This window comes from Oreochromis aureus, linkage group 3 (genome assembly GCF_013358895.1).
Source record: "Oreochromis aureus strain Israel breed Guangdong linkage group 3, ZZ_aureus, whole genome shotgun sequence".
NCBI lineage: Eukaryota > Metazoa > Chordata > Actinopteri > Cichliformes > Cichlidae > Oreochromis > Oreochromis aureus.
In genome coordinates this window covers 125184150-125211076 of record NC_052944.1, presented here as the reverse complement: position 1 = coordinate 125211076, position 26927 = coordinate 125184150, and the positions used below count along the sequence as shown (strand labels likewise).

The following is a 26927-nucleotide window of genomic DNA, read 5'->3' as shown; positions in this document are numbered from 1 at the left end:
TAGCTGACGGCTGGTAACTGTGCAGGGGCGGATCTAGCAAAGTTTAGCCAGGGGGGCCGATAGGGCATGAACAGGGAAAAGGGGGCACAAAGACATACTTTTCTTTCTTATTCTCATTTAAAATGTCTAGCTTTTAATAAATAATTATCTGAATCTTACACCCAAAGTTTTAATCTGATGTAAAATGTATAGAAGTCCATTACTGTATATAGTAACTGTTAAGTCTAATATACCCTAGTAAGCTATACTACTTTTTCCTTTGGATAGTACCATCTGTGCAGTCTGCAATTCTGGTGAAGAAAGATGTTGAATCTTTTTAATTATTCTTGAAAAATAATTTATTTCTGTGCATTTTTTTTTCCACACTGCATCAAATTAAAGTTGATTACATCGATTAAGCATCATGAGGTGGAGGGTGGGGGGTGGTTCCCTATTTTTTTTTTTTTTGCTGGGAGTTTGCAACCCTATTAGTTAGGTTGCTTAATATTTCTGCTAAGTACTCTTTAAAATACCAGAATAGGGAGGATGGAGCAGGTTTAAGTTTATTAGATTGATCAGTATTGCTGAACTATGAAATATTTTGGGTGCAGTGTATTTTTTACACACAGGTATAACAAAATAGCTTTAGTGTTGTTGTTTGTTTAAACTTGAGTATGAACTTATATAAAATGCAGCAAGATATTAACAAAGCAGTTTTATTGATTAAAAAACACACTATATCGGATTCATATCGGTATCGGCAGATATCCAAATTTATGATATCGGTATCGGACATAAAAAAGTGGTATCGTGCCATCGCTAGTTTAGACCAGGGGTGGGAAATCTCAGTCCACGAGGGCTGGTGTCCCTGCAGGTTTTAGATCTCACCTTGGGTCAACACACCTGAATCACATGATTAGTTCGTTACCAGGCCTCTGGAGAACTTGGGCGTTTCTCAATATGCGTACTTGTGCGTACTTGCGTTCTCGTGTACTCGTGATACGTCATCAGTCGGAGACCAAGTACTGTTCCAATTCGAAGTACGCATCAAGCCGAGAACGCGAAAAAGTCCCGGATGTGTTCTCGATCCGCCCGTTTTATCGAGCATGCATCGGTGTGGACTTGGTACAGCTAAATATCCCAGAATGCATTTCGTCCAAAACTCAACAGCGGACTCCCGGCACATCGTTTTCAACCCCCCCCACCCCCGCTCGCGGTCTTCTCACTACTCAGGTTAAAGAAACTCCAGCAGCTGTCTATAGTATTGAGTGTCCACTAGAATAGAAATAAAAGCGTTCTAACATCTCACCTGCTTGTTTTTATTAAGGTATGTACACGTATGTACATGTACACTATTTTTATTAATAGAGGTTTCACTACTGAGGTTAAAAATGATATATAAGTCACTTAGATCACTTCTAAATGTTAATGTTTGGTTCATTTCAGTGTTTTATTTGTTCCTGAGTAAACCGGTTTGGCTGTGATTAAAGTTAAGCTTCATAACATGTTACTCACAGTTAAAGTAGGAGGGGACGGCAGTAAAAACTCCGGACCTGTGACATCATCACGTACGCTGGTGTTCCAGTTGTACATATCGCGAGTCCGTGCTCGCGTTCTCGGCGGGTACGTACTCACCGAGAACGCGAGTACGTACTCGTGTACTTGAGAATTGAGAAACGGCCCTTCAGGACATGTTGAGGAGCTAATTTAGCCATTTAAATCAGCTGTGTTGGTTCGAGGACACATCTAAAACCTGCAAGGACACCGGCCCTCGTGGACTGAGATTGCCCACCCCTGGTTTAGACTGATCAGCCTTAACCCCTTAGTTTGATTGGTGAGGTTGACAGATAAAATTATTTCATGGTGAGGGCTGAATTAATTAATTAAATACACCATTAAATAATTAATTAAATGTGGCAATAATTAATTAAAATGTAAAATAAATAAACAATTAATTAAATTTGTCATAAATATTTATTTAATTAATCATTCCCAATTTTAATTAATTATTGCCATATTTAATTATTTATGTAATGGTGTATTTAATTAATTCATTATGTCAGTCCGGCCGTTCCTGCCCGTGGGTGTCTTTGGTTTCATTCTATAGTACTGGACTTATTTGAACTTTGTGTTTAAACAAGAGAGAAAAGTGTGAAAATGTTCAAACCTGTCTGAGAAAAGTGTATAGTGAAGTGTAAAGTGTGTAGTGAGGGCTTTTACAGACTTCAAACATCTGTAATAACTGTAAAACCTAAAGCTGCCTCCTTCTGGGATTTCCCCTATTGCGGCGTATTTTTAGAACGTCCCGGGAGAAACACGTGATAGGTGTGTGTGAGAAAACCAGCTGAAAGTGCGGGATCCGCTCTGCATGGAGGATGCGGAGAGGAGCTTCATCACATGAACGAGCTGGATGACAGAATAATGAATGTGAGCGGTTATAACAGCAGCGGACCCGCTACACCAGGGGTCGGCAACCCTAGGCACGTGTGCCACAGTTGGCACGCGAAGGGTTAACTGATGGCACGACCATAGCTGGACTGGCCATCGGGCATACCGGGCATTTGCTTGGTGGCCCGATGATTTTTATTTTTATTTATTAAAAATAACTCAGTTGTCTGGTGGTGGCTATGGTGGAGCACCCACAGAGGCCAGCAGGTGGATGAGGGAAAGGGGAGGCAGGAGGAGGAGAGACCCGAGGCAGCTGCCCGTCCGAGTGTCAGGTGAACTGAACTTTGCCAAGGGGCCAGGTAGGGCATTAACAGGGAAAGGGGGGCACAAAGAAATACTTTCTTATTCTCATTTAAAATGTATCGCTTTTATTAAATAATTATCTGAATTTTACAACCAAAGATTTTATCTGATGTAAAATGTATAGAAATCATCCATATCCCAACAAGACAGTGTACATCACTGTCACCACAGCGTTTGTTTTCATTCAAAGGCTTTATGGCTTTAATACCTGGTGGGCCGGTCTGTAGTCAAAATGCCCGGGCCAATTTTTTGTCCCAGTCCAGCCCTGGGCACGACACGCAGTGAATTAATCTGAGAAAGTGCATTAAAAAATAAATGGCTGGGCCAGCGGTGCACATAGCAAATCAGTTCACATAGACACATTAGTTGTGCCGCTTCTAACAACCCCAACTACAAGATTCACCTTGTAATTGGCTAAAAATAACTTAGCCTACTGGTGAGAGGGACGTTGTTAGCTTTCCACATTCTGACACTTCAAATGCTTCAGGAGCTTTCCGCTCAGCACAGCATCAGCACCACGGAGATACACGGATACAACCAATGTGTTTTGGGGACTTTCAGGTGTATGGACCAATGTTTTATTTTCTGATCAAACCAGAAAGCTTCAATGAGCAGCTTGATTTGTCTCGCATTAACTGGCTGAGTTAATGCAACATTGAAGCAGCTGGGATCCACAGCTGTGCGTGTTCATGGAGCTGCATTTTCACCTGCTGGACATCACTACCTGACAAGTTTAACTGTCTTCAGAACATTGCAGAGGCCTTATTGACAGTATTTGGCTCTACATATCTGTGTGAGCAGATTTTCTCTAGTCCTCAGTCTTGCTCTGTTCAGTGTCGCGTCGTCTGTGTTATCTCCCCTACTCCTTGTCACAGTTTCCCAGCCATAGTAAGTCATTGTTTGTATGTTGTTTAGTCATAGTATAAATTCTCAGTAAGAGTCATAGCTTCCTAGTCTATGTTCAGGTTTTTCCTCAGTTACTTTGTTTTTTTCCATGAGTTTTCAGCCCTAAATAAAGGCTCGCTTTTTGTTAAGTCCAGTTTTGTCTCAGCGCCTCTGTCTGCTCTTGGGTCCTCTACTCAGTCCACACGGTCTGCCCTGGCAGTCCGGGACACACGGGCATCGGCATAATAACCAACTCGCAAAATAAAACAAAATAAAAACAAAACAACAAACACGAAAACAGCAGACATTATGATACAGACTTATAATTTGCACCGATGTTTTTCCTCGGTGCGCCTGCTCGCTGCTGAAGTCAAAGTAAACTTTATTGTCATCTCCGCTACATACAGTCCAGTATATAGAGAGACGAGACGACGAGGCTCCAGTTACAGCAGTGCAAGTAAACGAACAATAAATATAAGAAGAGTAAGAAAATAAATATACACTTTAGAACCAGGGGTAAAGGGATCAATAACAATTAAAAATTTATATTTTATATTTTGATGATTTAAAGTCTCACACACAACCTGTGGAAAGGGGAGGGAGACCTGCTGCTTCCAAATAGAGCACATTTCATTCACTGTTGTAAATCCAAGCCCATTATGTATTCATGATCTGAATCCTGGGTTCAAAGCCATCACGTGCTCCGTTTAGAAAAAAAAAGAAAAGAAGAGGAGGAGAAATGAGCAAAAGATACAGGTAAGCAGATGTGTCATTGGATAATGGCAGCTCATCATGAAACAATCAGAATCAGAATACTTTATTAATCCCTAAGGAAATAATGTGGGTTACAGTTGCTCCAAGAAGAAATGGTAAAAAATAGTAACAGTAACAGACTAAACTCCAAACAATACATTATGTTACAGATTTTAATATTAATTAGTCTTTGTCAATTGTTGATTTGTCCTGTTCTCATTGTATGACGAATTATGATGACTGTTTGGTAGCCGTTTACTCTCTCTTTCTTCATATCTGTGTGGGTGTATGTTTCTCTTGTGAAATTCAGTATGGTTCCGACAAAAGTGTGTGTGTGTGTGTGTGTGTGTGTGTGTGTGTGTGTGTTCAAGGCGCTTTTCTTACTGAGTAAGAGGAGCACGATCATCATCTTCATCCTCGGTAACAGTCCCGTTACAGCTGACCCTCACCGAACCACCGACAGCTGGAACCACCGACCGTTCTCAGACACAGACTCGCAAAAAGAAAAGTTTCGATTCCCCCGGAAGTCTCCTCCCCGATAAACTTTACACTTAAAGCTCCTTACAGTGTCGAAAACAAGATAAAAGGAAAGATGGGAGAAATAAAGAGTGATGTGCAGGTCAGAAGCTGTAACACTCACAGACTGCTTGAAGGTTAAAGATGCTCCAATAAAAAAATATCATTAAAAACAGAAAGGAGTGAAACACGTCTGCTCCTCCTCCTCCTCCTATAAACTGAGCCCACACAGCGGAGTCTGTGGCGAGCCCGTTCTCACTCCCGGGGCGTTTTGTCACGTCCCGCGGCGTTCCCGCGGAACACGAAAGGTGACCTTCCGCGTTCTTATGGTCCTCGCGGCGTTATGGATGATTTCCAGTGGAGTGACGGTCCCGCGGTAATAGACGTTCCAGCCATGTATTCCAGCCCTAAACCTAACCTTATCCCTAACCATAACGTATCCATAACCCTATTCCTAACCTTAACCAGCAGTGAAATGACGTAAAATAGTGTTTTCCAGAGCGATTTTAAGAAAATGAAGAAACTTGTGTAGATTGAGTCCACGCGGTTCTCATGTTTTCTCATTTTTCCGATCTCCTCATTTAAGAACGTCTTGGGTACCCGAAAGCATAAAATGTTGACGATTTGTAAAATATTACGGTTAGGGAGTGAGAACGTGTTGCTGTGGCACAGATACAACTGCACACCCTGTAATATACAGTCTGAAGTACAAGGTGTACTAATAAAGCACATTATACATACTTTAACCTCAATAATGCGTTTTACCACAATGATAGAAATAATCTATTTTATGCACTTATCTCTTCCTACAGTGTAGCTACAAACCACACTAAGGACAGGTGAACTGAAGGAGACAGGTGCAGGACAGGTGACTGACAATAAGGTCAAAATTACATTAAAATGTCAGAAGGTCCAAACAGTAGGAGAACGGATGCACTGAGCCATGAGAACTGTGATAAGAGGGGAAGCAGAGCTTATGTGAGGGCAGGCAGGGAGTCTGAGTTCTACAGAGTTGTTTCGGAGGAAGAGAACCTAGAACATGTATTAATGTATTGGGCTGTTACACTCTGATGAATCATGGCAGAACAGAATCCCAGTGATGATCAGATGTAGGACAGCAATCCCTGGGTTCAATTTCAATTCAATTTTATCTATACATCGCCAAATCACAACAACAGTGGCCTCAAAGTGCTTTATTGTAAGTTAGACCCTACAATAATACATACAAGAAACTGGTGGTGAAGAAAAGATGGAGGCTTCAATGGAGCTCTGAAAGGGAAAGTCACGGAGAGCAAATTTAATGCATGCAGGGTGGACAGTGATTGGCTCAACAAAGGCAGGTAAGAAGATGATTGGATTAGAGTTATGATGTCAGCACTGAGTCAGAAATGTCAGAATATGTAAGAAAATGTCAACAAAATGTCAACAATGTCAGAAAGTGGTCTGATGTAAAAAAAAGAAAAATGAAGCAGTGATTACAAATCTCCTCATTGAACCTACACATAAGCTTCATCACAGAAGTCAAAGACCTGAGGAGGCAGGAGCAAAAAGCAGCTATTTTATTAGGTCTGATATTTCTGTATCATTGTAAAATCTAATATTGAGTTTAATTAAAAATATTAGGTAGACTGAACTCAATTTTTATCAATTTTATCAATTTGTTATTAAGTAAGTTCGCAGTACTTTTTATTCAAAAAGCTGATCAACTCAGTTTATTTGAGTTATCTTAACTTAGAAATACTAAGTAAGCTGGAAATTTTGATGATATGGTTTGAAAGTGCCACGTCACTACCTTCCTCCTCCTCTCACAGATCAGTCCTCATGTTCATGGAGGCCACATTTTTTTCTGGAATATGAAATATGAAATAGAAAAGTGAGCAGATACTAGATAAGAGCCCAGCTGTTAGGGGGCGGGGCTTGTGTTCAACCAGCTTTTGCATTTAACAAACATTACTGTTTTATTCCATTTTAAATGATAATAATAACAACAACAACAACAATAATAATAATAATATTTGTTTTGTTAAAAGATGAGTTTAGACACGAGTTTTGTTGTGAAAATCTAAAGCCATAAACCAGATTAGTGCCTTATTAAATGGTTGAAGGCCAGGTTGGCTTTATAGTTGGAAATAAAGTAATGTAGCTTGTCCTAATAAAGAATGAAGTTAAATTCCACAGTTGAATCATAAGAATTATTTTGGGGTTGCCTATGTTACATATAAACCCTGCCATATGTTTTATCTGGTCATTTTGCTTATTAGAATCTTTATATATTGGAAGTTCGCTTTTAACAAGCGCGTAATGATTATATTTAAATTAGGCGGTGCTTTTTTAAACACATATCTCTGTAGGCCTAAACTGACAATACCAAACATTCAGACACAGCAGTAGATGGTGTTTTTAATACTATATGTGTTAGTCTAATTTGGTTGTATGAGGTTTACATTGACCTTCTGTGTTCTAAGTTATAACGGCTGCACAGCCATTAGGATCAAAGGTTTTTCTCCCTCTGCTTGCTTCTTCCTGTCTTTGAGGCTCGGGCCAGCACTCCACACATTATATCAAACTCTTACAAGTCTTGAAAAGGAACTGTTGGACACAAAGACATCAACTGAGTGGGAAGGATTTTGGTTACAGTATACTGTGGTATACTATACTATACCACACTATATTAGTAATTGTCACTAACATTTATATTAATCAGGCTGAACTTTAATCATGTAAAACATGGACAACATGGACAACATCAAAAACAGATCATCACATTTATTCTTGTAAAGGGTTTTCTAAAAAGTTTTATTTCATGTAAAGCGTTTCCAAGGCTGTTAGCCGCGTTGCCCTGTATTGAACTTATTTACAGTGTGTCAGTAAAGGGTGACTTGCACTTCTGGCCCCTGTGTTGAAGGAGCCCATGTTGGGCTTGTGAATTTGACACCGTAAGGTTTTGAAGGTGGGGATACATGCTCCAGGTGAGCATAAGATGTCTGATATCAGCTTGACATCTCAGTTATAAATGGAATTCAAAATGCTTTTGGAAGTATGACTAATGTATAATCTGACTTCTAAGGTACGCACGCCAAGGCCTAGAAGACAAGGGGACAGTTTACTTCGTGCTATAAAAACACAAACCTTAATCTTTGATCTTCCAACTTTATCTTTGTGTTCTGGTTTTAGAGTCTCTGTTTATTGAGTCGTACTTTGGGAATCACCCTGTTGTGAGACAAGGGTACGCTGGGAGAGAATATGGCATTATACAAGCAGAGTGTTTTGGCTGTATCAGTAGATCTAAGAAATACACCTGTTATTGGTTATTAAAAAGAGTTAGCTGTGGTGCAGGTTTAATTTATAATTTTTGCATGAACTGTTAAAGAATTACAGACAGCTTTATACCGATAGTGCAGGCATTTTTTACTTAAGTAGAAGTATAGCTGCTAGTGTCAGAAATACTCAAAAGTTTGATAATGTATGGGCTCAAAGTAAGAAAGTCAAAGTAGTAACCTAGCTGAATATTGTCCTGTAATAAAATAATATTAGTAGGTGAGACGAGACTACAAACTTAGTCTGGTGGTGAAAAGGCACAAGAGGCTCAGAGGCACATTTGGCAGCCAGGGTTGGAGCTCAGAGACCCTGAGCCTGGTGGTTGGGCTAGCAGCATGGTCTGGTGAAAGAGTCTAACATCCATGCATTACATGGTGTTGCGCCTGATAAAAACCTATAAACTAACCCCCTTGTTTAGAGGTGATTGTCAGTTTGCTGGGTTTTTGGAGACGCTGAGAGTGAGAGAGATCATGTTCTACATTACTTTAAAAGTGATTTTCAGAGCTGTTGATGTATGAAACAGTGTCCATAGAGACATGGATCAACTCTGTTTATGGCACTGAGTGTTAAATTGTGACAGTTTCAATAAAGCCTGCAAAATTCTTGCATTTATACTGGGGAGCAAGGAAAAGTTAGACGTTGGTTGTACTATTGAAAATCAGTTTCATAAAAAAACCAATTAAACAGATATGAAGAAGAATGTGTTTGTAAAACTAGCGGTAAAGTATGGGAACTATAGGGGAGACTGTTTCTGCTATCAAAACAGTTTGTGTTGTTAATCCTGAATGATTCTTGGTCACAACATTTTACTCCACACACATTTGGAAAATCGTATAGTTTGACAATAAATATCCCAGTAAAGATGCTTTATTTCTTAACAAATATGCAGACGGAGTGATCTTTATCAAAAGTAGAAGTTATATCTGTAGCTAAACCGTTGTACACAAGAACTTTAAAAATCTATAGTGTGTGAGGTTGTGTAAGTAAGGGGTGGCCTGCCCTTCTCGCCCGCGTGTGACAAACCATCTGTTGGATCATGGATTTGACACCTCAGCATTGTGAAAGTGGGGAAACACGCTTCTGGCTGAGCATAAGATTTCTGCTTACAACTTAGAATCTCAGTTCTAAATGAAATTAAAAATGTTTTTGTAAGTATGGCTAATGTATACTTTGACTTCTAATGCATTCACACACACGTACGCACACGCACACGAACAACATCAACACAGAGAAGAAGAAGAGGGGGTAGTTTACTACGCATCATAAAAAACCCCCCAAAAAACCAAAAAAAACAAACACAATCATTAATGTTCCAACTGTATATTTCTGTTCTGAATTTAGAGTCCTTGTTTGTTTACTGATCCGTACTTTGGGAGTCATACTGTTGTGATACTGGGAGAAAAGGGTAAGGTTTGATAGACTAAACCATTACACACAAAACTTCAAAAATCTAAAGCTGTGTTGTCCAGCAATAAACTTATCTACAATGTGTTAGTAAAGAGCGACTTGTACTTCTGTCCCATTAAGCAATGGTTTTTACAAATTTCACTGTAATCTATAAAAGGAATCTGGATTAAAATAGAACATAGTAGTGTTGGATTAAGTGTAGAAAACACTAGTATAAGGTGTCTATGGAACAAATCTCCTTCAACATTCATAATGACCAAAGTGAGGACTACAGGCATTTCTCTCAGTCAGCTGATTGTGTTTAGGGTAAAAGCATCTATATACACTTAGACTGCTCCACATTTTAGTGAGTTAACTCTGGATGTCTGCGGGTTTTGTCAACTTGGGGTGAACAAAAGCAGAACAACGGTAAAAGATTCAGACATTGAAAGTCTGGTTTATTTCATGAATACAATGAAACATTTTACAGTCCACAGAGCAAAGTAGCATACATGATAATGGATACTAACACGGACAGTGAGAAGTAAAACTCATCGTCTTACCAGCTCTTATATTCTTTAAACTTAAAATAAACCTTTGAAATTAGAGTTTAGTGTTTTAAGTCATGTATTTAAAAAAAAAAAAAAAAAAAGAGTCAACACTTGTTTCTCCCAGCAGCATTACTGAAGTGACACTTTAACAATGCTTATTTTCACAGTCTTTATGAAGAAAAACATGTTCTCTCATTAGCAGATGTAGCAGAATACATTTATTGCAATGTATGAGCTACACTTCTTGCAAAAAAAAAAAGCTGATTGGAAATGCATTCAAAAAAAAAAAAAGCTCCTGTCCTGCCTTGACCTTCCTTCTGCGAGCATGCACGCACGCACTCACACACAGAGAGAGAGAGAGAGAGAGATCATTAATACAAAGGATTGCAGCAGCTTTTTCACTCTTTGATGGCTTTAATATGAACAGCCACATAAAATTCATTCAGATGTTTTGCCTTTTTTTCAATTAAGATGTGTCTTTAAATCTACAACACCTTTCTTGTTCAAAAAGTTTACTGACATAGTAAAGAAGTAGCTAGGGCGCTCAGTAAGTATGAACAACAATAGCTTAGGGACACTTTCTCAAATAAAGAGGATTTCATCATCTACAGTTCGTGAAAAAAGTGCCACATTAAAAACAGATCAATAGATCCACAAATTATGGATACAGACTCTTTTCAGCTACAGAGGTAAAGGTATACTTCATGCACTTATCAACATACAGTTTAAAGGCGTGCATTAGAGTGCATTGGTGCACATTTGGGTATCGTTTATGGTTATACCACTGTGAATTTTGCTATATAAATATGCTCAAGAGTCTACCATATGTTTGACATCCAGCTAAAAATTCAAAAATATATATTTTTAAATCAGTAACTTTGCAAATTTAGAGGAAATGTTTTTTGGACAACAAATGAGTCACGTTTTAAAAACAGTTTGAATAATCTGCGCTGACAGACTGACATTTATGAAGCGCTGGCTATAACACACATCCTTACCGTGTGAAAGGACCACGGATGTCTTGGAGCAGAGAACCGCGTTGTATTGTTGCTTTTCTCTTATGCATAAGCAACGCCGGCTGGTCAGACACGCTCTGTGTGGGTAGAAAATGGTCTGCACCGGCGCTGGTCCTGACGCGAAATGGCGAGGGTCTCACGCTCTGAGAAGCGGTTCATATAGGACCGGGTGCTTCCAAAAACAATAGATGGGGGGGCCTATAAATCTGGGGTCGATACAGCTGCAGGGCATCACCTTGCTGTGCAAGTTTAAAACAATGAGGGTGGGGCACGCAGGTGCTGAGCTCCGGTGTAACTGGCCAAGATAGGCCTAAGGGTCCGCTGTTGCTGGCTACTTCAGAAAATAGGCGAGACCCTGCTCGACTGGTACATCTGCGGGGCTTTTACCTTCTCGAGGAATTACAAAAAGAGCCGATACCGGCCACTTTAAACAATAGGTCGGGTCCCCGCTCGACTGGTACACCTGTCGGCTTTTACCTTTTCCTAAGGAATTTCAAAAGAAACGATACCTCCTACTTCAGACAATAGGTTGGGCCCTTGTTCGCATGGTACTCTCAACAACTAAGTGATACACTTATCTTTTGTCTTCCTAAGGAATCACAACAATTAAATGGTACCCGCGGTGGGCTTTTGCAATCCTGAACAATTTCAAACAATTAACCGGCTGTTGAAAAGACGGAGCGGGTCTGTGCGACTGCTTTTAGAAGTATCACTGCAGCATTTATTTCTAAAGGGGTGGTGAATGTTATTTGTGACCACCTATTGCGTTAAAACTAGTAGCCTCTGTCTCCCTCTTAGTTCAACATTCCGAAATCCCGATTTTTAAATAAAATGATCGCATCAACCCGTCAAAGAAACCCCAGTACATGCGTAAAACTAGTTAAATTAAAACTAGTGGTTTGATTAAATGAAACGCTTGTGAACAAGCTGAAATTACCCGTACAGAAGAAATTCCCGTTTATACCGTTTTTAAAATAAAAGGCATGCATCACTGCATGATGAGACATTGTCAGAATCACAAAATGAGTGTGATTAAAACACAATTAGTTTGAAAGAGTGATACTGCCTACTTATAGCATTTATTTTCTAAAGGGATTTTATGTTATTTGTGACCATTTACGGTGTTGAAAAAACTAGCTGGCTCCATCTCCCTCTTGGATCAACATTCTGAAATCCCGATTTTTAAATAAAATGATCGCATCAAACAGTGAAAGAAACCCCAGTAGATGCGTAAAACTAGTTAAATTAAAACTACTGGTTTTATTAAATGAAATGCTTGTGAACAGGCTGAATTTACCTGTACAGAAGAAATTCCCATTTGTGCCGTTTTTTAAAATAAAATACTTGCATCACTGCCTGCTGAGACATGGTCAGAATCACAAAATGAGTGTGATTAAAACACTATTACCAACACTTTTGACTAGATGTAAATAAAAAGCATTCGCGCTTTGTTAATGCGCACTGTGAACAAAACGCCTTCCACCCCTACATGCCAAAACAAAGAATTGCTCTTAAGGACACATATGTCTGCATAAATGAATGTTGAGACACGCCAAAGTGACAAAAATAGTTTAATTAAAAACCCTATGGTTTGATTAAATTGAAACACATGAACTCATATGACCCCACAGACGCCCTGTGTGTTTCCACACATGAACTCACATAACCCCTGGACCTGAACACGCATGCGCACACGCACGAAACCGGTCAAACCGGTTGTCAAACCGGTTTGGTTGGCCGCCATTTTGAACTAGTGCCCCCTTATTACTACTTACGTCTATTCATAGGTAGAGGAATGTTAGTGCGTAGGGAGTGAAGATAAGAGTGGTTCAGATGTATGCGTGTGTGTTGTGAGATTCAGAAGGACGCGGCCCCTCTTCTTGTTAGAGAGCGCAGATAAAAGTGTCCAGCTCTCCTCTTCCTGCTTGTTCAGCTATTATCGCTGTGAGAAAGAATTTATAAAACAGTCTTGTAGTGGACAACAGTCTAAGTCATCAAAAGGTCAACATACAGTATTCTATCATATGCAAACTTATATCATTAAAAGCTTATACTGACTACTAAGTACAATTTTCCATTGACATTCCCATTTCCAAAACCGGTGAAAGGCATCATTTTACAAACTATAGACCAGTGTCAGTACTCTCCCAGTTCTCTAAGATACTGGAAAAACTTTTCATAAAAAGAGTTGACAAATGAGAGCTGCTCCATCCAAAGTGGGATGGATCCCGTCTCTCCTAACAACACCAGGTTTCCTCCAGAAGTTTTGCCCACTGGGCTTCATAGATAATTGGCTTTTCAGAGGCGGGGTTTTCTTACTGCCACAGCACCACCAAGGCTGGAGATGGAGCAATATTGGAAGAGCATATGGAAGAAGGATGCAACCCATAACTGCAATGCTCAGGGGCTAGTGGATTGAGGGCAGCCCACAGCAACCTCCCTGAACAGGGCCCAGTAACCATCACAGTGGCAGACATCCAAGCAAGTTTCTCTAGTATCAAGAATTGGAGAGCACCAGGCCCTGATATGGTTCACGCCTACTGGCTGAAGAAGCTGACTGCACTACATGAGCATCTGGCAGTACAAATGAACCAGCTGCTAGTTAATGAGAGACTCCCGGAATGGCTGATCGTAGGTCGGACAATCCTGATCCTCAAGGACCCCCAGAAGGCACCGGTTCCATCCAACTACCGACCAATAACCTGCCTCAGTACCACATAGAACCTCCTGTCAGACATCATAGCAACTAAGATAAACAGGGACATGGGGCACAGAAAGAAACACAACGAAAGAGGACTAAGACGAGGAACCATCATGGAAGGACAGGCCCCTGCATGGTATGTTCCACCGGCAGATAGAGGAGGTGGCCGACATCCAGAAATCCTACCACTGGCTAGACCAGGGGTCTGCAACCTTTTACACCCAAAGAGCCATTTGGACCCGGTTTCCACACAAAAGAAAACACTGGGAGCCGCAAATACTTTTTGACATCTGAAATGAAGATAACACTGTATATATTGTTTTTTATCTTTATGCTTTGTGTGAACAACTAAGGTGTGCTGCTTATGAAATCCATGAAGTGCTACAGAGAAAATTAAATTATATTTATGTAATCAACACATTTTGAACTCTTAAAGAAATATAACAAAAGGAAAGACACCAACCTGAACTAAAATGATCCATGTAGCAAACAAAAACTGTTGTCAGCCGCCACCCTTATATCGCCTTTGGGCTGTTGGAGCCTTGACCTGACTCTTAAAAAATAATTGGAAAAAAGCACTATGCTGCTGAAAAATGAAAAATAGATATTTGCAAAATTCTGCCTAAATATGTATTTTACCTGGTTAATGCGTGCGGCGGGGCGTGGTTTGCAGCGCCGCTGCAGGGGAGGCGGACGCACCTGAGCGACACCCCCAATCACGCCTCGCTGCCTTTACGTCTGCGCTATCTGTGCTGTTGTGTTGTTGGTGGTGTATGTCGGGCTGTGAGCTGAAAAGCTGCCGTGATTTGTTTACAATGGGACTTCTGCTCCTGAACCTCTGCGCACAGAGTCCGCAAATCGGGGATATACGAAGTCAGTTTACGCAGGACTGTAAGCTGTCATCTGTCAGGCGTGAGCGGTGTTTGTCTTTAACATAGTTCACGGTGGAGAACAGCTGCTGACATAATGTGGATCCGAAGATCCATAATTGGCCTACCTGGGGTTGAAAGTCTCGATAAATGCACGGCGTTTTTGCGGGTACACCAAGCTTCATGAGTGTGACTCTTATTTTGAGCGATGAAAAAATAATAGAATATAATTTTATTTTTATATTTCAATATCACAATAATCTTCCAATTTAGAACTACGAGTTAAAAAGAACTAACATAAATAAAATACACTTCAGCTAAATACTTCTAATTTATTTGCCCAAACCAGGCGGAGCCGCAGTATGAGGACTAAAGAGCCGCAGGTTGCCGACCCCTGGGCTAGACAAAGCTAGGAACAAGATCCAAGAGCCACGTGACCGTGACCGCTCGTTATATCACAGCGGAGTGGTAGATACAAAGCCCTGCACTGCCCTATAGATTACATTAGATTAGATGAAACTTTATTTATCCCTCGGGTGGGTTCAAACTGAAATTCAGTTTCCAGTAGCACAGCACCGACAGAAGTTGCCGAATGTGAGCAGAAATATACCATATTTACACATTTATAAATACAGAGAATACAAAAGGGATAAATAGAATAAATAGGAATAAGAATACAAGGGAACGGCACATTTTAAGTATTGTGAGTCTATTACACCGTTGGATATTAACAAAAACTATTGCACAGTGAAAAGGCACTACAGCTACTTGTTCCCCCCTCCTCTGTCCCCGTTTCCCCTCCCTCTCCCCTCCAGCGAGGAGTTAAACAGTTTGATGGCGTGTGGGACAAAGGACTTTTTAAGTCTGCTGGTCCTTGACTTTGGGAGAAGCAACCTGTCACAGAACAGACTCCTCTGGTTGTTTATGGCCGTGTGCAGAGGATGCAGAGGCTGCCCAGCATGGCCCATAATGTCCATATGCACCTTAATTTGTTTTTATATAAGTGCGTGGAATGAGTCTTCAGTTGAATGTTTTTAATAGGCAAAAAATACTTAAATAAGTGAATGGTGAGTCAAATTGTTGTCTTTTTTTTCTATTTTTGCTGATCCGAAAATTGATCTGATCCGTGACTTTAAAACCGTGATCCGATCCGAACCGTGAGATTTTTGATCCGTTGCACCACTACCAGATACAGATGGACAAAATGGTGGTGGCTAACCAACTGGACATAGTGGTGGTAGACAAACAGAAGAAGACACTCGTAGTGATTGACGTAGTGGTTCCGAATGACAACAACATCAGGAAGAAGGAACACAAGAAGCTCGAGAAATACCAAAGGCTCAGAGAAGAGCTCGAGAGGATGTGGAGGTTGAAGGTAACGATGGCCCCAGTGGTAAACGGAGCACTAGCTGCGGTGAATCTCAAGTTAGGTGAGTGGCTCCAGCAGATCCCAGGAACAACATCGGAGATCTCTGTCTAGAAGAGCGCAGTCCTAAGATACTGCGCAGGACCCTCAAGCTCCCAGGCCTCTGGCAGAGTACCCGGGCTTGAAGGATAGACCACCTGCAGAGGCGAGGGGGAAATATATATCTGTACTGGAGTGTTTATATAATGGAATCACTGTTATTGTTACGGCCCTGGGGTGGCTTTGTATTTTCGTTGTGCTGTATCTTTAAGACTCTACAGGTCCTTCCTGGTTGGAGAGCTGGTGGTGGCTTATTGGTCCCCTCATCAGGTGGTTGTTTTTAAAAGGTCCCTCACCAGCAGTTGTCAGCGACAGCAACTGACAGCAGCAGCAGATCCATCCTTGGCCTCCAAACCCTGTGACAATGGTGTGTGTGATTTTTTTTAAACGTACTGAGCTATAGTGTGTAAATTAGTCTTTACTTGTAAATAGTCCATTGTAAATAGACACTGAAGCAGAAGGGGTGAGCTGCCCACATAGCAAGCAGGTCTGGCCCAGATCTGGTATCAAGCCGGCACTGCTGGTTGACTTCTGGCATAATAAGACGTATGTAATCCAGATATGGGCCAGGCCTGGCATAGATGGCACTGTCTATGTGATGGCATGCCATATCTGACCCGATTATGGTTTGGTCTATGTGGCCATAGAAAACAGGTCTGGCCCGGGTCTGGCATCAAGCTGGCACTTCTGACTGACTGGTGTCATGGCTGAGTGTACGTCAACCAGATCATGGCACTGTTTATGTTCCTATTTTCCTCTTTTAGTTAGACAACCCAAATGCCACGTTGCAGTACTATACTGCTATGGTAGCCAATGTTTCAAATGCAGGTTTGACAGGCTTGTGAGTGTACACTTTATCCAAAACCTAGTGACAGTTTACTTATAATAATAATAATAATGCATTGGATTTATATAGCGCTTTTCAAGGCACCCAAAGCGCTTTACAATGACATTATTCATTCACACACTGGTGGAGGCAAGCTACAGTTGTAGCCACAGCTGCCCTGGGGCAGACTGACAGAAGCGAGGCTGCCATATCGCGCCATCGGCCCCTCTGGCCAACACCAGTAGGCGGTAGGGTAAAGTGTCTTGCCCAAGGACACAACGACCAGGACAGAGAGGCCGGGGATCGAACCGGTGACCTTCCGGTTACAGGTGCCCTTCCCAACCCCCTGAGCCACAGTCTTTCCCAGTGGGTATCTGTAGCTCAGGAGGTAGAGCAGGTCACCTACTGATCATAAGGTTGGTGGTTCGATCTCTACCTCCTCCAGTCTGCATGTCAAGAGTGTGAATGTGTATGAAAGCAGTTAGGAAACACTCAGTTTAGACAAAGTGTGTGATTGGATGAATGTAGTATGTTGTATAGAGCACTTTGAGTAATCCGAAAGAATAGAAAAGCGCTATATAAGAATCAGTCCATTCACTGTCTGAACAGTGTTTTGTCATGTTACTTTTGCAATATGTTCCGGCACATGTTGTCATTACATGGCTTGATTAAGGCACACATTAGGCTGACATCTGGGCCAGCACAGGGCCAGTGTGTGTGCAGCTGGCCTTGTGCTGGCCCATGTGTGGGCCACCAAAGGGCCGTCATTCTTTGCGGTATGTGGGCCATGTGTAAGCACATTGTGTGGGCCAGATCGGGGCCATACCAATTTTGCTATGTGGGTGCCTTATTATTTTCTGTACCGTTTTTTCCTGTTTGTTCAGTTAGAGCAGTGGTTCCCAAAACTTTTTTGCTGGGCCCCCCTTTGTTTTACAAGAAAAATGCCCCTCCCCCCCACGCACACGCACAAGCACCCACAAACACATCCTCCAACCATACACATCCATATTTTCCTCCATTGTGGTTTATTTCACACCTCAAACATTTAGCAAACAATTAAGCAAATGAAAGTAATCTGCAATAAATTACAGGTAGTAATAAAATAAACTACTAACTCTTTTACGCTACGTCCGCACCCACACGGGCTTTTTTGAAAACGCAACTGTTTCGTCCACACGTAAACGGCATTGCGATTCACCGAAAACTGAGATTTTTTAAAACTCCTTTTTTGCGTTTACTTGTGGACGAGGAATACAGAGTTCGTCACGCAACGACAAAGGTATGTGCCTTTTTCACGTCACGCTGTGCGCCATCTTATTGTTTACATGAGATGAATTGCAGAATGGCAGATAGTCAGATTAACAGTATTTTGTCTCTATCTTCAGGTTTTTACAGGCTTACATATACACACGCAGTTACTGTGCCTCCATTTAGAAAGGCAGAGGCATCACGATGTAAATATTTTACATGTAGTTTTTTTTTTTTTCCCTGTGTAATAATATTCAACATTGCTATCAATACATTTTTCAAAAAATGCCTCTCTGTGCAAAATGGGTTTAAAAACGTAAACAACTGTGGGATGCTGTTAGTCTGATTTAGACAGGGGGAACAAATTGTGGCAGGATCAGCCTGATAGTATTTGTATCCCGCTGTAACTTTACTGTATAAAGAGCGAACATCTCCAAAATGTCAGGAGTAGTTAGTCATTACAACAAGTGTTTGTGAACTAAAAATCAAGAATGTGGGATCCTGTTTGTCCGTGATTTGGAGAGCCCAGCACGTGCTCCTGACACAGGGAAAACCAATTCTGCAGGGGAGACCTACCTTGGCACTTGTGCAGGTGAAGCCAAAGGGAAGATATGCTTCACCTTATTTTCTAGTCTTTGGCTTAGAAAGAAGTTGGGGTGGAAACATATTAAGCGATTCTTCATCTCCTGCTTTGCGTTTGTGTGGGCGCCCGTGCTAGCAGTGTCAAAGCCTTGTTTTTGTTTTTACCCCTTTTCATACTGCCCCCCCCCGCAATGGCTCTGCGCCCCCCCCTAGCGGGCGGGCTCCACACTTTGGGAAGGTTTGAGTTAGAGTGTGAGTTGTAGCATTTGTCTTTTGTTTAGTTTTGTTTCACCTAGGGTTTAGGTAGCATCTCTTTTTCTAAATAAGCTTGTTTTTGTTATTTTGGCCTTTGTTCACCCCGGAGCTAAGTTTTCAATGTAGACAATAAACCACCTTTCACTTAAGAAATTGGCTTTTCTGGGTGTGGTTTAGGGGACCGGGGCGGGGTCACTTAGTTTTTAACCCTTATGCTATGTCCCTGTACCCCTCTAGTGGGGCGTAAGAGCGATAAGCGTTTAACCTGCATTTTTAAAATCTCAAGACCCATATGTTTAGATCAAATATTTTTCACAATTATAATAATAAAGTTTTTGCCACTTGTGTCTCTTGATTTTCCTCTACAGTTTACCTGTAAAAAGTATTTATTTCTCCTTGTTTGGTATAATTCTTTTCAGCACAACCTCATGTGTCTGAATTTACAGTTATGTTGTCATTTTGATATACTATATTAGCACAATTGATCTAAAATCAGACAAAAAACATAAAATCTGAGTAACAAACTTATATTTTTTACTGAAACAACCAAACATCTTTTATAAATCAGATTTCATAACTTTAAATGCAAATCTAAATTGTCAATTTTAAAATCATTTGCACAAGTTTTGAAAACAACAAGTTATTTGCAGTCATTTACTTTTTACCCCTCTTTAAATAAGCATTTCAAACTATTTACATAACAATCAGGTGTTCTACATTCAATAAGATGCCACACAAATTATTTTTGCCACTCCAAAAAATAATTTGTGTCCACTATAAAGGAGAACATCACAGCCTGATACCTGCAGGTCTGACAGCAGCAAGTGTTTCACTCCTGTCTCTACCTGGAGACAGCAGTCGCCTCATTAGAAAAAAGTTGTGCCGTTACTGCCATCACTGATTATGACCAATGTTAACTAGTCCAAACAAAGGGTTAAATAAATTTGGCCCCGCTGAGCTGCACTTGGGGGCTTCTCCGCTGCCAGAAGGTGGTGAAGCACCCATCTCTGACCCATAAAGCCCACCTGAGAGTGCACCTGGGACACTTTTGCCCGTCTCCAGTTGCCAAAATTGTGAAAAACCCTTCTTTAACGGGTATAGCAGCCCACCCTTGGCAGTGAACCCAACAAAGCTGTCAGGAGGATTAATTGTTTTCCTTTGCAGTATGTTTGATACCTGTAGTTTTCCAGACTTTTGGCCATAAAACTGTCAAAAGGGACCCAATTAAAATGACTGATGTTGGGAACAGCGCTCTGAGAGTTATGGAGCAATGCCAGCAGGTTATGTAAAACAAGTGCTGGGGATTCAAGAAGAACAAATTGGAAATTGACAATTGATTGGGGAAAAGTATAGACAAACATATTACATCAATAATTGGGGTTAATGTTCACATTTGTAGAGCTGAGAAAATAGTTAGTTTAATTTTTAACAGGGAACAGGGAAAAAGGAAGGAATGAAAAAATACCCAACATCAGGCGGAGGGGTCACTGACCCTATAAAAAATGGGTCTGTTTGTGTTGGTTTATGATCTGCATGTGCTCACGGTTGAAAAATGATAATGCGATTTAACACTTTATTCACAAGTGATTCACACACACCCAGTGCTATATACAAAATGTGAAGGGGAGGAAAGTAGGATCCTTGGGGAAAATCTTCTCTTCGATCACACACACACACACACACACACACACACACACACAGGAGAACGTCCTCTTCAGCCACACACCACACAATCACTCATGTCAAACTGGGAAACAACACAGGCAGGGACGGATCCAGGAAATCTATAATTCACAAGAGAAGGCAATCACTTGCTGGAAAACACACAGCTAGAAAGACTAACATGACAAGGTAACACTGACGGGAGTCATGCAACAATCCAGTGATGAGAAGCCTCGACTCACCATGTTAAAAAGACCTCAGAACGCCAAGGTAATGAGCTGCAGGTGAGTAATGGTTAGCAGGTGTGTCAGTCAAAGGCAAGAACCCACAGTGAGATCTGCCTTAGCGAGAGAGAGAGAGAGCGAGAGAAAGCAGAAACAAAAACACTGATGTGTCTCTAGCCCTCAGAGACACCGAGAGGTACGGGGACCATGACAAGGGGAGCTTTTTTTGCTTTTTTTATGTTTAGCTGAACTTGACCGTTCAATAAAACGACTGGCATAGAACTCTGCTCTTCTCTTGTGATCTTTGAGTTTTTGATTTTAATTGGCATCTGGATGCAGAAATCAACTCCTTCTAACCTGAGCGAAGCTTGAACCATTTTTAAGATTTGTGACTCGACAGACCCTCTCCCGCAAAAGAAAAAGAATCCTTCTCTTCGGGACCCCAACAGCCTCCCTCTTCCACTCCATCACACCACCACACATGTGGCACCTTGGGGTACAGGTGTGTCACTGAGGTGCAGGGAAGGCATTCCCCCTCTGTCCCCTTCTGGCCACCTGTTCCTCAATTTTATTCCACAGACATCCACATTACTCACACTCTCATAACACATACACATAGGGCCTTGCGGGTGGGCACGTTATACATCTGTGTATACTGTCTGGGATGCGGTGCCTCTCTGCTACTGCAGGACCGGGGGCGGTCTGCTTGTCTCTACCCCAGGGCAAAAGGCAACATTTTGTGGGTCTGGGGGTGGATTGCCCCTCTGGGGGTGATAGTACCTGGGGTATAGAGTATGTTTGGGGAGTGAGAGTGTGTGTATAGTGATCATTTCTGTTTGTCTCCATGTTGGGCGAGTGCTGAGTATATGTGTGCATGAGGGTGGGAATGTATTGTGAAGTTTGCAGATGACACAGTGGTGTTAGGCACCATTTTCAACAACGATGAGACAGCCTACATGGATGAAGTGAAGAATCTGGCATCGTGGTGCCGGGACAACAACCTCCAGAACGTCTGAAAGACCAAGGAGTTGGTAGTAGACTTCAGAAGGATTCAATTCGATTCAGTTCACTTTTATTTATACAGCACCAAATCACAACAACAGTCGCCTCAAGGCGTTTTATATTGTAAGGTAGAATCTAAAATAATACCTACAGAGAAAAAAACAACAACAATCATATGACCCACTATGAATAAGCACTTTGGCGACAGTGGGAAGGAAAAACTCCCTTTTAACAGGAAGAAACCTCCAGCAGAACCAGGCTCAGGGAGGGGCGGGGCCATCTGCTGTGAGAGAAGGAAGACAGGATGAAAGACATGCTGTGGAAGAGAGACAGAGATTAATAACAAGTGTGATTCAGCAGCAATCAATCAATAAATCACCTTTCTTTAAAAATAAATAATCGGTTTGAAGACGCGATTTAAAAGTGGACAGTGAAGGAGCCTCTCTAATGTGCAAGGGCAAATTTTTTCATAATTTTGGAGCCACGATTGTGGCAATTGTAAGGACGCAAACTTACAAGTGACCCCCTTAAATACTCTCTCATTATTGGATTCACCTGTGTATGTAGGTCAGGGGTCACCGAGCTTACCAAGCCAATTTAAGTTCCAATAATTAGTTCTAAAGGTTTTGGAATCAATAAAATGACAACAGTGCCCAAATTTATGCACCTGCCTGATTTTGTTTAAACAATTGTTGCACACTTTCTGTAAATCCAATAAAGTTAATTTCACTTCTCAAATGTCACTGTGTGTGTCTCCCATATGATATATTTAACTGACATTTTTTATTGTAAAAACCAATGATTTATACAGGAAAATAATGACTATTAACAAGGTTGCCCAAACCTTTGCATCCCACTGTATATAACTCACTCACTTACTTCACATAATGTCCTCTTTGTTGTATATAATGTTCTCTCTCTTTTTGCACAGTCGAGGAGCGTATCAGGTCACATTTCACTGCTTGTTGTACTCTTATAACTATGCACGTGACAAATTTCAAAATTTTTCAAAATTTCACAATTTCAGTTCAGACTCACTTGGATAAAACAGTGATTTCAGTCACAAAGCAGGATCACTTATTACACGTTTCAGATATCTTTCTATATCTTTTGATACTCAGTATTTCAAAACAAAGTTTAACTACAAGTGGTGAGTTTGTGGTGTTTCAGTAGCTGCTCTTTTCTTTTTACATTAAATGGATGAAGACAAATGAGTGTCATAAATTACATAAAGGAATATTTTTCTGGATATGAAATATGAGTAGAACAAAGCTATTAGTCTAAAACTACACCTTAGGATGGAGTTCATTCTGCTGATAACAAAAATAAGTGTTCAGACACTTTATAATGTCTGACTGAGAGTTCAATGCTGCAGGATTCATCTTCACTGTTAGACAGTAAATAGTGTTTGACCTTTAACCTAAGCCAACCCGACACTGTAAATTAGTGATGAAAAGACTTTGGTGGAGGCAAATTCTACCTGATAGCTGTAAAGAAACAGAGTGAAGCTTAGTTTGTAAAGCTGGACTGTTAAGCTCTATCACCACATCACTCATCCTATCACAGCTGGGACAGGCTTTGTTAGGTTGACTTTGATAATAGTTGTCATTGCTGTACTGAAATTTGTAAACCTTGCCTTAAACTGCATGTTTAGTATTATTCTGTTCCTCCCGAGGCAATTGGTTATAGTGTTTAACTGCAGGCACATTTTATGTAAAGGTTCTGGTTTCTTATCTGGTAAGGAATGTACACTTGTATGTGGTGGACCGTTACAGGAGTTGAGCCATAAACAGGGTGAGGGGAGATAACCCTTTGTGATCAGGAAGCCACACACACACACACATACACACACATACACACACACACACACACTCAGTGCCTTAGTTTTACGACGCACCACAGGGGGGTTTTACAATGGGTGTTTGTGAAACTGTGTGTAACTGTTTTGCACTGAGAATAAAAGGCTGCAGGGGAGGCTGGTTCTTTGGAGTCGTCTGATGTCGAGGGCAGAGGTGCCGCCCTGAGATTCTGAGCAGGCTTCCCTTGCTAGCAAGTAAAAACTGGTTAAGCTGAGTGTCTTGCTTTGTTCAAGGGTGAAAAGTCTCTGAACCAGTGAGGCCTGCGAGTGCAGACCTGAGAGGCTTCAGCCCATTCTGCAACCCTGCATTGGATAAATGGTTGAGAAAATGGTTGAATGGAAACGTCATGAGGTCAGGTGGTCGGACAGATGACAGAGTGACATGATGATTTTTAGCTTTGTAAATGATAACTACAGGTTGTCTGTGAAGGTTCTCAGTCATCAAGGTCATCGTAGTCAAGGAGCTTGCAAAGAAAAGCATCTGGACTTCTTTAAGTTGAACAGAGGTGGTGGTTTACGACACCAACTGTCTGCCATCTATAATCCAGTTTTGAGTTCCCTCCCCAGACGCCTTAACGCCCACTCACATCCTGGTCCATCTGACCTCAGGAAATCACATGATGGGGTGGGGCCAGGTTTCACAATGAGCTCACCCAAAAGCTTGGCTGATTGGGAACCACACCCATTTTCACACCTTGGCTCAGGTGATTAGATGATTATCAGGGGGTCCTTTGTCCTTCTTTGGGGGGATACTCCCACTAGGTTTAAATCTGGGACTCTCCACCATTTGACCTTAGAACTGAAGAAGCTTCTTGGATGAGAGGTGAAACTTCTTCAAGCAACTTAAAGAAGTCCAGCTTTTCTTTGCAAGCTCCTTGATAACTACAGGTTGCGGCTCATTAAAGTAAGCCGCACCCTCATCAACCCCTCAGTGTGGCGACTTGAGTTCAGCCAGTGAGACTCTGCATGTGATAAAGAGGAAGTGATGAAGCTGAAGGCGTCTTGCTGCTGCTCAGACTGATGTTCAGTCGTCATCCAGACACGATGAAGCCTCCATGTGTCTCTCTGCTCCTCGGTGAGTCAAACTCAGAGCTGCTACGCTCATTTATTCATTATTCATTTAATAGAGATCAACTGCAGAAATATCAGCAAGCTCTATAAGACTCTTACATCTGGAGATGAACTTGGATCCAAATTTTGATTTGATTGACTTTTACACATATTTTCACCTTACATCTACAAACTGTGCGCCCCAGGGTGGCTGTGGTTACAATGTAGCTGCCATCACCAGTGTGTGAATGTGTGGATGACTGGATGTGTAAAGCGCTTTGGGGTCCTTAGGGACTAGTAAAAGCGCTATAAAAATACAGGCCATTTATCATTTAAACGTTTTTAGTGAGATTTTCTGTGATAGACCAACACAAAGTAGCAAATAATTGGGAGGTGGTACAAAAATCAAACATGTTTTTCAAAATGTAAGCAAATAAAAATCTGAACAGTCTGGCATGCATTTCTATTTGGCACCCTGTACTCAGATACCCCTAAATAAAATCCAGTGATATCAATGGGTTATAAAAAAAATATCCCAAGCTTTGAACATCTCAAGGAGCACTGTTCAATCCATCATCCAAAACAAGGATGCATCTAAAAGCTGCAGAACGGCAGCCCTCGAGGACTGGAGTTGGTGACCCCTGGTGTAGGGTCTACCTTACAATATAATGCGCCTTGAGGCGGCTGTTTTTGGTATTTGGTGCTGTATAAATAAAATTGACTTGTAATCTTAAAGAGCATCCAAATTCTCCTCGCTGTCCTCCAGGGTGTTGGGAATGATGATGCAGGTGTGATTAGGTGTAATCTAAGTGATAAAACATGTTTAATCCTGAGCTAACATTCACTTTTTCCTCCAAGTCTCTGGCGTCTAACCTTCAGCACTCCCGTTCTGTCTCAGCTCACACTCACCTCGCTCCTAACTGTTCTAACTTTGTGTGATTTTGTTAATACTGCAGTTCCCCCAGTGTGACTGCCACAAATGTCTGCTTATCTGTTTGGTCATATTCACACACTGAACGAAGCTCCTGACCTGTGTAGGTAAACATGGTGGTGGAGGAGCCTCTGACCTTTAGTGACGTCTGTCCTCCTATTACAGGTGTGTGTGTGCTGCTGCTGTTTGCACCGACTGTTTCTGCAGGTGAGTTGATGAAGTGAAAACAATCAGTGAGACTCCAACAAGAACACAAATACATTTATCTGTGTGTGTGTGTGTGTGTGTGTGTGTGTGTGTGTGTGTGTGTGTGTGTCCTCCAGTGTCTTTGTCTGTCAGTCCAAACCTTCAGCAGGTCTTCAGTGGATCTTCAGTGGATCTGAGTTGTGTTGATGATGGACAGACAGCTGATGGATGGACAGTGAGGAGGACCAGAGGAGGACTCACTGAGGACTGTGGAGCAGCTGCAGGCTTTGGGAGGCTTCTTGGTTCCTACTGTGTTGTGGATCTTTCTGCTCCCAGTGAAACTTTCTGGTGTGGGGACTCCTCTGGACAGCAGAGTGACAACGTCTCCTTCAGTGTCCAATCAGACACTACAGGTGAGATGTTCCAGCTGTGTCTCTGTCTCTGTGTGACTCTGCTCTCATTAACTGTTTGTCTCTGCTGGTCAGATAAAGGTGTCATCCTGGAGATCCCTGCACTTCCTGTGAGGACAGGACGTGATGTCATTCTGCGCTGCAGACAGAGGAATGGTGCCACAGCAGCTTATTTCTTCATTAAAGGGCCTCGACCTAAAGAAACTAAACCAGAGCACATCATCACTAAGGTCCAGCAGTCTGATGAAGGTCTCTACTCGTGTTCTACTGATCAGGGTGCAAAGTCTCCTGAGAGCTTTCTGAGGGTCAGAGGTCAGAACGCTGACATCACTTCCTGTTTTAAAAAAGTGACGTAACATTTTGGCCTGATAATAGACTGACTGAACCTTCTTCATCATCTCTCCTGCAGATCCTCCCACAGTTACTCATCCTCCTCCTCACTGTCCTCCTCCTCCAAGCACCTCCACAAACTTTGCTCCTCCTGTAAAACCTCCTTTTACTTG

At 41.6% G+C, this 26927-nt stretch overlaps 1 protein-coding gene across 1 annotated transcript in view; it reads right to left on the bottom strand.

Annotated features, from left to right (window-relative positions):
* Nucleotides 1-26927, bottom strand: part of LOC120438040 (ribonuclease inhibitor-like) — a 265601-nt gene that overhangs the window by 51422 nt on the left and 187252 nt on the right. The gene's annotated exons all lie outside the window — the stretch shown is intronic.